The 12963-nt window shown below is 49.1% G+C and overlaps 1 long non-coding RNA gene across 2 annotated transcripts; it reads right to left on the bottom strand.

Moving 5' to 3' along the window:
* Positions 1–1160: 1160 nt before the first annotated feature.
* On the bottom strand, positions 1161–6743 carry LOC132330805 (uncharacterized). 2 transcript variants are annotated; one of them, XR_009487444.1, is made up of 7 exons: positions 6616–6743; positions 5184–6531; positions 5047–5091; positions 4902–4945; positions 4780–4820; positions 4321–4698; positions 1161–3401 (listed from the first exon to the last, which is right to left on the bottom strand). It is a non-coding gene; the product is annotated as an uncharacterized LOC132330805 (long non-coding RNA). The 2 variants fall into 2 exon arrangements; XR_009487443.1 differs by lacking the exon at positions 1161–3401 and having other exon boundaries at positions 3913–4698.
* Positions 6744–12963: the final 6220 nt, after the last annotated feature.

Below are 12963 nucleotides of genomic sequence, written 5' to 3' on the forward strand. Positions count from 1 at the left end.
GAGAGAGGAGGGAAAAGAACAGAGAGAGAGAAGAGGGAAAAGAACAGAGAGAGAGGAGAGGGAAAAGAACAGAGAGAGAGAGAGAGAGGAGAGGGAAAAGAACAGAGAGAGAGAGAGAGAGGAGAGGGAAAAGAACAGAGAGAGAGAGAGAGAGAGAGGAGAGGGAAAATAACAGAGAGAGAAGGGAGAGGGAAAGGAACAGAGAGAGAGAGGGAAAAGAACAGAGAGAGAGAGAGAGGGGAGAGAAAAGAACAGAGAGAGAGAAGAGGGAAAAGAACAGAGAGAGAGAAGAGAGGAGAGAGAGGAGAGGGAAAAGAACAGAGAGAGAGAGAGGAGAGGGAAAATAACAGAGAGAAGGGAGAGGGAAAAGAACAGAGAGAGAGGGAAAAGAACAGAGAGAGAGAGAGAGGGGGGAGAGAAAAGAACAGAGAGAGAGAGAAGAGAAAAGAACACAAAGGGGGAGAAAAGTAGGGAGGGAGGGAGGTAGAGAGAAAGAGAAGAGGTAGAGAGAGAAAACAGAGGTAGAGAGAGAATAGAGAAAAGAAAAGCGTGAGTAAAAGAGGGAGAGAGAAAAAAGATTGAAGGAAGGGAGGAGAAGGAAAGGAAAGAGGAGAGGGAGAAACTGAAGAAGGAGAGGAGTTAGGAGTTAGAATGAAAATAAAAAGGAAAGGGAGAGAGTGAAGGAGAAGAGGAGTTAGGAGGGAAAGCGGTTAGGGTTAGAGTTGAAGTGAAGGCTTGGGCTAGAGTGAAAAACAAAAAGAGTACGAGCGAAAAAGACGGACCGAGTAAAAAGAGAACGCGGAGCAGAAAAGAAGGGAGAAGAGTTAAGGTTTAGAGGGGAAAGAAAGAAGGTGCAAATTATAGACGACGGACGGAAAAATGAATACGGTCAGAGACAAATAGTGAAATGGACAAACGGAAGAAAGGAAGCGTATGGAAACGGAGTTACAGAGGCGGAGGCGCAGAGCTAGAAAGGGTGAGAAACAGAAACAGAAGGTTAGAGACAGATGGAAATGAAGTCAAGTCAGAAATAGAAAAGTAAAGTGAGGAGCAAAAGGAAGAAATACAGTGGAAAAGAAAAAGACAAAACCACACCACAAGGAGGCAGGGGCCGGGGTGGGGGTAGGGGTAGGGGTTGTCTTTATTGGGGTTGATTCAACTTTATTAAATGAATATTTTTATTTACACTTCAGCAAAATACATGGAAACGGTCTATACAAATGCAAGTACGGATACAATCTATAGACACACTGGTAAAAGTCTAATTTACATACAGAGCAATACGGGGAAAGGCAGCAGCTGATGCCAACACAGAGCAATACAGAGCAATACAGAGCAATACGGGGAAATGCAATACAGAGCAATACAGAGCAATACGGGGAAATGCAATACAGAGCAATACAGAGCAATACGGGGAAATGCAATACAGAGCAATACAGAGCAATACGGGGAAATGCAATACAGAGCAATACAGAGCAATACGGGGAAATGCAATACAGAGCAATACAGAGCAATACGGGGAAATGCAATACAGAGCAATACAGAGCAATACGGGGAAATGCAATACAGAGCAATACAGAGCAATACGGGGAAATGCAATACAGAGCAATACAGAGCAATACGGGGAAATGCAATACAGAGCAATACAGAGCAATACGGGGAAATGCAATACAGAGCAATACAGAGCAATACAGAGCAATACAGAGCAATACAGAGCAATACAGAGCAATACAGAGCAATACAGAGCAATACAGAGCAGCACACTATGATAACCTTTTTCATTTTTTCATTACAGGTTGATTTATTGTTACAGGAAACCCAAAACAACAAAAGCACATTGAAAACAACGCTCATCCACCATTAACACCCCCTTCCAACACAAAATCACCGTCACTCTAAGCGCAACTGCTAAATTACACACTGGCAATCTTTGGTCCTCGGGAACGTGGTTCCCGGGAGCCACCAAAAAATCCTCCTGCCTGACGAAAACCCCGGCCCCTGGACGGTCCGCGCCCAAACTTTGGCGATGAACGTCGCCTCGCGGACCGACCGGGACCGAGGAAAAAAAAACCCAGCCGGGGGGAAAAAAAAAAAACCCCCCGGCTGGGGATTTTTTATTCTAAATTTAAAAATGAGTTGAAAAACCTGAAAGGCAAAAGTCATACAAGGTGTTAGAAACCTTCAACACACACACTTCCTTCAGCTTACACACAAAACCGCCCTCGCTCACACCTCAACAGCTCTGCTAACCCCTGGCACTCATTCGCAGCGCTCCTCAGGAACACGGTTCCCGGGAGCCTCCAAAAAAATCCTCCTGCCTGACGAAAACCCCGGTCCTTGGACGGTCCGCGCCCAAACTTTGGCGATGAACGTCGCCTCGCGGACCGACCGGGACCGAGGAAAAAAAAACCCAGCCGGGGGGAAAAAAAAAAAAACCCCCCGGCTGGGGATTTTTTATTCTAAATTTAAAAATGAGTTGAAAAACCTGAAAGGCAAAAGTCATACAAGGTTAAAACCCTTCAACACACACACACACACGCTTCCTTCAGCTTACGCACAAACCCACCATTGCTCACATCTTATTCACTCTGCTAACAACCGGCACACATTCGCACGGCTCCTGGGGAACGTGGTTCCCGGGAGCCTCCAAAAAATCCTCCTGCCTGACGAAAACCCCGGCCCCTGGACGGTCCGCGCCCAAACTTTGGCGATGAACGTCGCCTCGCGGACCGACCGGGACCGAGGAAAAAAAAACCCAGCCGGGGGGAAAAAAAAAAAACCCCCCCGGCTGGGGATTTTTTATTCTAAATTTAAAAATGAGTTGAAAAACCTGAAAGGCAAAAGTCATACAAGGTTAAAACCCTTCAACACACACACACACACGCTTCCTTCAGCTTACGCACAAACCCACCATTGCTCACATCTTATTCACTCTGCTAACAACCGGCACACATTCGCACGGCTCCTGGGGAACGTGGTTCCCGGGAGCCTCCAAAAAATCCTCCTGCCTGACGAAAACCCCGGCCCCTGGACGGTCCGCGCCCAAACTTTGGCGATGAACGTCGCCTCGCGGACCGACCGGGACCGAGGAAAAAAAAACCCAGCCGGGGGGAAAAAAAAAAAAACCCCCCGGCTGGGGATTTTTTATTCTAAATTTAAAAATGAGTTGAAAAACCTGAAAAGCAAAAGGTCATACACACAAGGTTAGATCCGGTCAGCATGCACTCACACGAGCGGAGACGAGCGGACGCAGACGGCCACGTGCTCTCACACTCTTCCAACTTGGATGCTCACTGCGGCCCTTACTTGAAACGCTGGAGAACGTGCTTCGATGCATCCTCTGGCTGCTGCTCCTCGATGTCAAATGGTAGATTCTGGGGAAAATCGGTAGCCTCGGGGACCTGCGAGACAAGAGGAAGTGGTCAACAGGGGGCTGACAACTAGGACTTGTCCCCGCTCCAGACCAATAAAATTTCTACCCACAGTCCCATAGAAGACAGATGAGTGGTAAAGTTTTTGTAACTGTTCTACCTAGCTGTGACTACGTGCCAGGGCAGGGCAGCTCCAATCGTAACAGGTACAAAATAAGTAAACACGATATAAGCCGACGCGTACGGTGCAAGTGTACGTATGGTGTAAGTACAGACGCTAAGTACATAAACTATAAGCCAACATAGGTACAGACACTATAAGCCAACATAGGTACAGACACTATAAGCCAACATAGGTACAGACACTATAAGCCAACATAGGTACAGACACTATAAGCCAACATAGGTACAGACACTATAAGCCAACATAGGTACAGACACTATAAGCCAACATAGGTACAGACACTATAAGCCAACATAGGTACAGCCACTAAAAGTACAGACACTATAAGCCAACATAGGTACAGCCAACATAGGTACAGACACTATAAGCCAACATAGGTACAGCCAACATAGGTACAGACACTATAAGCCAACATAGGTACAGACACTATAAGCCAACATAGGTACAGACACTATAAGCCAACATAGGTACAGACACTAAAAGTACAGACACTATAAGCCAACATAATTACAGACAATATAAGCCAACATAGGTACAGACAATATAAGTACATACACTATAAGCCAACATAGGTACAGACAATATAGAGTACATACACTATAAGCCAACATAATTACGGACAATATAGAGTACAGACAATATCGAGTTACGTGTAACTCGTTAAAAGAAGTTAGCGCCGAAGCGGTTAAGAGGACGCTCGAGAGGCTCGGTGGGCCTAGAGAAGGAAGCGGAGACCGCCGGTTGACCGTGGCCGTGGCTCCGGACCTGAAGGCGAACTCCTCGGGTGAAAGATCCGTGACGACGTCGAGTCGAAGGAGGCTGACGACGCAAAGTTTACGACAATGTGGAGATGGGTCGGAACTGCCCTGCCCGGCAAAGGCTGTGGTGAGGCTGAGGAGAAACCCTCTCCCTTTGCTTCCGGAGAGCCCGTCCCGCTACGGACCTCTGCGCTAAACTGACATCAAATTGCCCCCGTGATAGTAAAGGTTTTTCCCCTTCTCCCAACTACCGGCCGCGACACTTAGCTTTTGGAAGACGAGCGGACGAAATCCATCGTCGGTTGTACGTGGACGTCGGGACGTTCTCCGTGTTCGCTTCGGCGCTGCCGTTTCCGAACTTTGGCTGCGAACCTCCTCCGGGTACCTAAGACGATACGGAAAAGGTGACTATTGCCCTCAAAAAGAGTAATCCCCGGGACTCCTCTGCACCGCTGGCCCGGCTCACCTCAAATCCTGATTCTACTCCAGAGGCTGCTCAAAGGATACCTGCAAAAAGAAAAGGTACAGGCTTAGCATGCTGCTGCATAAAACTCACCTATGAGTCACCCTGCCTAAACACAGACTCACCTGCTCTCCTCTGTTCTTTGGCATGCCTGGAGCGGTGACAGCACCTGGAAAAAAGCAAAGCAGAAAAGCATGCTGAGATACTGAGAAAAGATAACCTCCCTAATCTGACAAGTATGCCATACTGATACCTTAAGCTTGTACCCACCTGACATCGGGCATGCTCGGCCAGGAGAGATGGCAAGTGGACCACCTAAAATAAAAAAATTAGGAGTAGATGTTTAGAGCTGCAGTGGAAACTGAGACCTCAGCAATACCTGCTTCTGGAAACTACTCAATGCTCACCTTGCCTACTTGGCCTTGACTGTGGCTCTCTGCCTTGACTTCCGAAAAAGACAAAGAACAGCGCTGTAACAGAGTCACCATTTACACTTCTGCTGCAGAGACAAACAGTGACGGACCTGCTCCGCGGGACTCCCAGACCCAGGATGGGGCCCTCGTGCACAGATATTATCCAGATGAATCTGAAAAACAAGTAAGAACAAACGTCAAAGGTCTCCAGGATAGCTTCCCAGCTGCAAACATCTTGTGTCCATCTACAAATGCCATCTAGAGTCCAACCACACCCCACATTACCAACTACAAGGCCCCGGGACTTCCCCTATTGCACCAGGCTATGCGGCAGGGCAGAGCGGCTCCGGCACAAATGCGTGCAGACACCCGTGACACAGGACGGGACGTGACAAACAAGGGGGACACAACACGGACAGAAATCTCTTGGCAAGGAAAATGACTGCAAGGACTGAGAGAATGAAGAATGAGATGACCGAGGTGAGACCGATGGAGAGCTGATGAGGCTCAGAGAAGCCTGGAGGAAGAAGATGCTAACTGAATGATTTATCTCAAGAACTGCCAAGATGGATGCCTGGGAATCCTACGGTCAGAATCCTCTGCCTAGAGCTCGCATTCTGACAAGTCCTAACCTGCCGTAATGGATCCCTTGCAGGGAGCGGCTTCCCGTACAGCTCGGGACAAGACCTGAGAAGACATCTGACTGGATGCTTCTAAAGAAGAGATGCGAGTCTGATGGCAGTCTGAGCTCCTAAGTCAAAAGTTCTATGGCATTGGTGCCAGAATAAAGAACGCGGATCACAGATGCCAAGAATGGTTTCTGATAGGCCCCTCAAAGGCCTGAGGTAATAGACATGACATATACAAAAAACACAGAATGCACGATAGACAAGTGACACGATACACACCGGACCTGCTCTGCCCTGTGCACCTTGGCACTCTGATCAAAAGCGATACTTTCCCTTTACAGGGCCTAAGGGGGCACTGCTTGGACATCCTCGTCTCCAAAGACAAATCGAAATCCCCTCCCTGTGAGTTGTGACCCAGACCCCGCTTTCATCCCCTCTGTGGGTCGTAGCCCTCTACTTATCTCTCGGACAGGTGGGCGTGCCGATCCGTGCTGGGTGGAAAGAAAGCGGACCCGCTGTCTGGGAAGTCCCTGCTGACACCAGGCTGTTGTCTCTGAGTCTGCCAAGAGAAAGGAAACCAAATGTGAGCACACAATCTTAGCAGCACGGCGGTCAAAACGTGACAATTTTCCCACTCACCGTTCTCCTGTGAGGGCACAGCTCCTCGGGCCGCACGCTTCAGGCCTGCTCGGCAGCTGACACCGTCATCACACCTGGGTTAAAGTGAAGACAAGGTGACCTGGCATTGCTGAGACCTGAATGGAGCCTCCTTCCTCCTCCCCGCCTCCTTGACTCACCGCAACTCCTTGGCCGTTCCTGAGGGCTGCCAGGATGGGACCATGAAATAGCAAAGTTGAAGGCTTCATCATCACAGACTCCTGTAATACTTCCACGGGGCTCACATTTGCAGGAAACCAGGTGCATCGGCCAGTTGGTGACGGGGGCTGGATGTACGCCGAGTCGATTGCCTAAAGTGCATGAACGAGAATGGATGCTTAGAGTTGCACCAGAAATTGAGACGTCAGCAATAACAACTGCTCCTGTACACTGCTCAATGCTCACCTTGCCCACTTGGCCTTGACTGCTGCTCTCTGCCTTGACTTGCTAAAAAAAAAAAAAAAAAGACAAAGAACAGTGCTGTAACAGAGTCAACATTTACACTTCTGCTGCAGAGACAAACAGCGAGTGACTGACCTGCTCAGGAGGATGCCTGCACCCAGGATAGGGCCCTCTGGGACAGATTTGATCCATATGAATCTGAAAGGAAAGTTAGGACAATAGTCAAACTGTTGAAAGATAACTTTACCTGCAGAGCTCCAGACATCGTGTGCCCATCTAGAGTCCAACCACACCCCACATTACAAACTACAAGGCCCCGGGACTTCCCCTATTGCACCAGGCTATGTGGCAGGGCAGAGCAGCTCCGGCACAAATGCGTGCAGACACCCGTGACGAACAAGGGGGACACAACACACACAGAAATCTCTTGGCAATGGAAATGACTGCAAGGACTGAGAGAATGCAGATTGAGATGACCAAGGTGAGACCGATGGAGAGCTGATGAGGCTCAGAGAAGCCTGGAGGAAGAAGATGCTAACTGAATGATTTATCTCAAGAACTGCCAAGATGGATGCCTGGGAATCCTACGGTCAGAATCCTCTGCCTAAGCTCGCATTCTGACAAGTCCTAACCTGCCGTAATGGATCCCTTGCAGGGAGTGGCTTCCCGTACAGCTCGGGACAAGACCTGAGAAGACATCTGACTGGATGCTTCTAAAGAAGAGATGCGAGTCTGATGGCAGTCTGAGCTCCTAAGTCAAAAGTTCTATGGCATTGGTGCCAGAATAAAGAACACAGATCACAGATGCCAAGAATGGTTTCTGATAGGCCCCTCAAAGGCCTGAGGTAATAGACATGACATATCCAAACACAGAGAATGCACAATAGACAAGTGACACGATACACACCGGACCTGCTCTGCCCTGTGCACCTTGGCACTCTGATCAAAAGTGACATTTTCCCTTTACAGGGCCTAAGGGGCCACTGCTTGGAAATCCCCATCACCAAAGCTGAATTAAAATCCCATCAAAGTGAATTGTGACCCAGACCCCCCTTTCATCCCCTCTCTGGGTCGTAGCCCTCTACTTATCTCTCGGACAGGTGGGCGTGCCGATCTGAGCGAGGGGGGAAGGAAAGCGGACGCGCCGTCTGGGAAGTCCCTGCTGACACCGGGCTGTTGTCTCTTAGTCTGCCAGGAGAAAGGAAACCAAAGGTCAGTGCATAATCTCAGCAGCACGGCGGCCAAAATATGACAGCATTGCTACTCACCCCTCTCCTAAGAACGCCCAGGTCCTCGGGCCACACGCTTCAGGCTTGCTTGGAGGCCATCGCCATTGTTGCAGGGTGCAGCTGGGTTAAAGTGGAGACAAGGTGATTTATCATTGCCGGGACCTGAGTGGAGCCTCCCTCCTCCTCCCCGCCTCCTCCACTCACCGCAACTCCTCCGCCGTTCCTGAGGGCTGCCAGGATGGGACCATGAAATAGAAAAGTTGAAGGCTTCATCATCACAGACTCTTGTAATACTTCCACAGGACTTGCATTTGCAGGAAACCCGGTGCATCAGCCGGCAGGTGACGGGGGCTGGATGTACGCTGAGTCGATTGCCTAAAGTGCACAAACAGGAATGAATGCTTAGAGCTGCACCAGAACCTGAGACTTGAGCAATAACAACTGCTCCTGTACACTACTCAATACTCACCTTGACCACTTGGCCTTGACTGCGGCTCTCTGCCTTGACTGGCTAAAAAAAAAACCACAAAAACCACAAAAACCACAAAAACCACAAAAACCACAAAAACCACAAAAACCACAAAAACCACAAAAACCACAAAAACCACAAAAACCACAAAAACCACAAAAACCACAAAAACCACAAAAACCACAAAAACCACAAAAACCACAAAAACCACAAAAACCACAAAAACCACAAAAACCACAAAAACCACAAAAACCACAAAAACCACAAAAACCACAAAAACCACAAAAACCACAAAAACCACAAAAACCACAAAAACCACAAAAACCACAAAAACCACAAAAACCACAAAAACCACAAAAACCACAAAAACCACAAAAACCACAAAAACCACAAAAACCACAAAAACCACAAAAACCACAAAAACCACAAAAACCACAAAAACCACAAAAACCACAAAAACCACAAAAACCACAAACAAAAAAAAAACAAAAACAAAAAAAAAAAAAAAAAAAAAAAAACACCAAAAAACAGTGCTGTAACAGAGTCACCATTTAAACTCCTGCTGCAGACACAAAGAGTAACTGACCTGCTCAGGGGAACTCCCTCACCTGGGATGGGGCCGTCTGGCACAGATTTAATCCATCTGAAGCTGAAACAAAAGGTAGGACAATAGTCAGTGTTGCAGGATCACTTAACTTGCAGAGCTCCAGACATCTTGTGTCCATCTACAAATGCCATCTAGAGTCCAACCACACCCCACATTACAAACTACAAGGACCCGGAACTTCTCCTATTGCACCAGGCTATGCGGCAGGGCAGAGCGGCTCCGACACAAATGTGTGCAGACACCCGTGACACAGGACGGGACGTGACAAACAAGGGGGACACAACACGGACAGAAATCTCTTGGCAAGGAAAATGACTGCAAAGACTGAGAGAATGAAGAATGAGATGATCGAGGTGAGACCGATGGAGAGCTGATGAGGCTCAGAGAAGCCTGGAGGAAGAAGATGCTAACTGAATGATTTATCTCAAGAACTGCCAAGATGGATGCCTGGGAATCCTACGGTCAGAATCCTCTGCCTAGAGCTCTCATTCTGACAAGTCCTAACCTGCCATAATGGATCCCTTGCAGGGAGCGGCTTCCCGTACAGCTCGGGACAAGACCTGAGAAGACATCTGACTGGATGCTTCTAAAGAAGAGATGCGAGTCTGATGGCAGTCTGAGCTCCTAAGTCAAAAGTTCTATGGCATTGGTGCCAGAATAAAGAACACAGATCACAGATGCCAAGAATGGTTTCTGATAGGCCCCTCAAAGGCCTGAGGTAATAGACATGACATATCCAAACACAGAGAATGCACAATAGACAAGTGACACGATACACACCGGACCTGCTCTGCCCTGTGCACCTTGGCACTCTGATCAAAAGTGACATTTTCCCTTTACAGGGCCTAAGGGGCCACTGCTTGGAAATCCCCATCACCAAAGCTGAATTAAAATCCCATCAAAGTGAATTGTGACCCAGACCCCCCTTTCATCCCCTCTCTGGGTCGTAGCCCTCTACTTATCTCTCGGACAGGTGGGCGTGCCGATCTGAGCGAGGGGGGAAGGAAAGCGGACGCGCCGTCTGGGAAGTCCCTGCTGACACCGGGCTGTTGTCTCTTAGTCTGCCAGGAGAAAGGAAACCAAAGGTCAGTGCATAATCTCAGCAGCACGGCGGCCAAAATATGACAGCATTGCTACTCACCCCTCTCCTAAGAACGCCCAGGTCCTCGGGCCACACGCTTCAGGCTTGCTTGGAGGCCATCGCCATTGTTGCAGGGTGCAGCTGGGTTAAGTGGAGACAAGGTGATTTATCATTGCCGGGACCTGAGTGGAGCCTCCCTCCTCCTCCCCGCCTCCTCCACTCACCGCAACTCCTCCGCCGTTCCTGAGGGCTGCCAGGATGGGACCATGAAATAGAAAAGTTGAAGGCTTCATCATCACAGACTCTTGTAATACTTCCACAGGACTTGCATTTGCAGGAAACCCGGTGCATCGGCCGGCAGGTGACGGGGGCTGGATGTACGCTGAGTCGATTGCCTAAAGTGCACAAACAGGAATGAATGCTTAGAGCTGCACCAGAACCTGAGACTTGAGCAATAACAACTGCTCCTGTACACTACTCAATACTCACCTTGACCACTTGGCCTTGACTGCGGCTCTCTGCCTTGACTGGCCAAAAACCACAAAAACCACAAAAACCACAAAAACCACAAAAACCACAAAAACCACAAAAACCACAAAAACCACAAAAACCACAAAAACCACAAAAACCACAAAAACCACAAAAACCACAAAAACCACAAAAACCACAAAAACCACAAAAACCACAAAAACCACAAAAACCACAAAAACCACAAAAACCACAAAAACCACAAAAACCACAAAAACCACAAAAACCACAAAAACCACAAAAACCGTGCTGTAACAGAGTCACCATTTAAACTTCTGCTGCAGACACAAAGAGTAACTGACCTGCTCAGGGGAACTCCCTCACCTGGGATGGGGCCGTCTGGCACAGATTTAATCCATCTGAAGCTGAAACAAAAGGTAGGACAATAGTCAGTGTTGCAGGATCACTTAACTTGCAGAGCTCCAGACATCTTGTGTCCATCTACAAATGCCATCTAGAGTCCAACCACACCCCACATTACCAACTACAAGGCCCCGGGACTTCTCCTACTGCACCAGGCTATGCGGCAGAGCAGAGCAGCTCCGACACAAATGCGTGCAGGCACCCGTGACACAGGACGGGACGTGACAAACAAGGGGGACACAACACACAGGCAGAAATCTCTCGGCAAGAGGAATGACTGCAAGGACGGAGAGAATGCAGATTGAGATGACCGAGGTGAGACTGATGGAGAGCTGATGAGGCTCAGAGAACCCTGGAGGAAGAAGATGCTAACTGAATGATTTAGTCCAAGAACTGCCAAGATAGATGCCTGGGAATCCTACGGTCAGAATCCCATACCTAAGCTCGCATTCTGACAAGTCCTAACCTGCCGTAATGGATCCCTTGCAGGGAGCGGCTTCCCGTACAGCTCGGGACAAGACCTGAGAAGACATCTGACTGGATGCTTCTAAAGTAGAGATGCGAGTCTGAGCTCCTAAGCCAAAAGTTCTATGGCATTGGTGCCAGAATAAAGAACGCAGATCACAGATGCCAAGAATGGTTTCTGGTAGGTCCCTCAAAGGCCTAAGGTGAAAGACATGTGACAGAGGATACCCAAACGACGCATAAGACACGATAGACAAGTGGCACAATACACACCGGGACTGCCCTGCCCTGTGCACCTCGGCACTCTGATCAAAAATGACACTTTGCTTTTATGTAACCTAAGAGGACACTTCACGTACACCTCCGTCTCCAAAGCGGACTCAAAAACTCCTCCTGGTGGGTCCCTGCCCAGCACCCCACTTTGGTCCCCTCTGTGGGTCATAGCTCTCTACTTATCTCTCAGACATCTGGGGATTCCGGTCCGTGTCAGGTGCACAAGAAGGCGGCCTCGACATCTGGGAAGTTCCGCTGGCACTGTTGTTCAACAACTTCCTGTTGTTACTTAGTCGGCTGCATTAAAGGAAACCAAACATCAATGCGTGATCTCGGCAGCACAGCGGCCAAAATCCAATAATTCTTCTACTCACCGTTCTCCTAAGAATGCCCGGCTCCTCGGGCCGCACGCTTCGGCCGCGCTCGGAGGCTTACGCCGTCCTCGCGGGGTACGCCTGGATTAAGAGGAGACGAGGTGATGTGGCGTTGCTGAAACCTGAGTGGAGCCTCACTCCTCCTCCCTACTTCCCCGACTCACCGCTACTCCTCGGCCATTGCCAAAGACTACCCGGGTGACACCTTTAAATAGAAAAGGCAGAGGCTTCGTTCCCGAGTCCCGTAATACTTCCAGAGGGCTCACGGGTGCAGCAAACCCAGCGCGTTGGCCGGTCGGTGACGGGGCCCGGACGTACTCCGAGCGGATCGCCTAAAGCGCACGAACGAGAACGGATGCTTAGAGTTGCACCAGAAAGTGAGACTTGAGCAATAACAACTGCTCCTGTACACCGCTCAATGCTCACCTTGCCCGCCTCACCTTGACTGCTGATATCCGGCTTTACTTCCTAAAAATAAAAAGAACGGTGCTGTAACAGACTCACGCTTCACACTCCCCCGGCAGAGACAAACGGTGACTGACTGACCTGCTCGGCAGAACCTCCTCACCCAGGATGGGTGGATGGATTTTTCCCTGGATTTCATCCTTCTGCATCTGAAAGAAAGTGAGGACTAAAGTCAAAGGGCTGCAGGCCAACTTCACAGCTCCAAACATCTTGTGTCAATCTAGGAATATCA

This window comes from Haemorhous mexicanus, chromosome 9 (assembly GCF_027477595.1).
Source record: "Haemorhous mexicanus isolate bHaeMex1 chromosome 9, bHaeMex1.pri, whole genome shotgun sequence".
Taxonomy (NCBI): Eukaryota; Metazoa; Chordata; class Aves; order Passeriformes; family Fringillidae; genus Haemorhous; species Haemorhous mexicanus.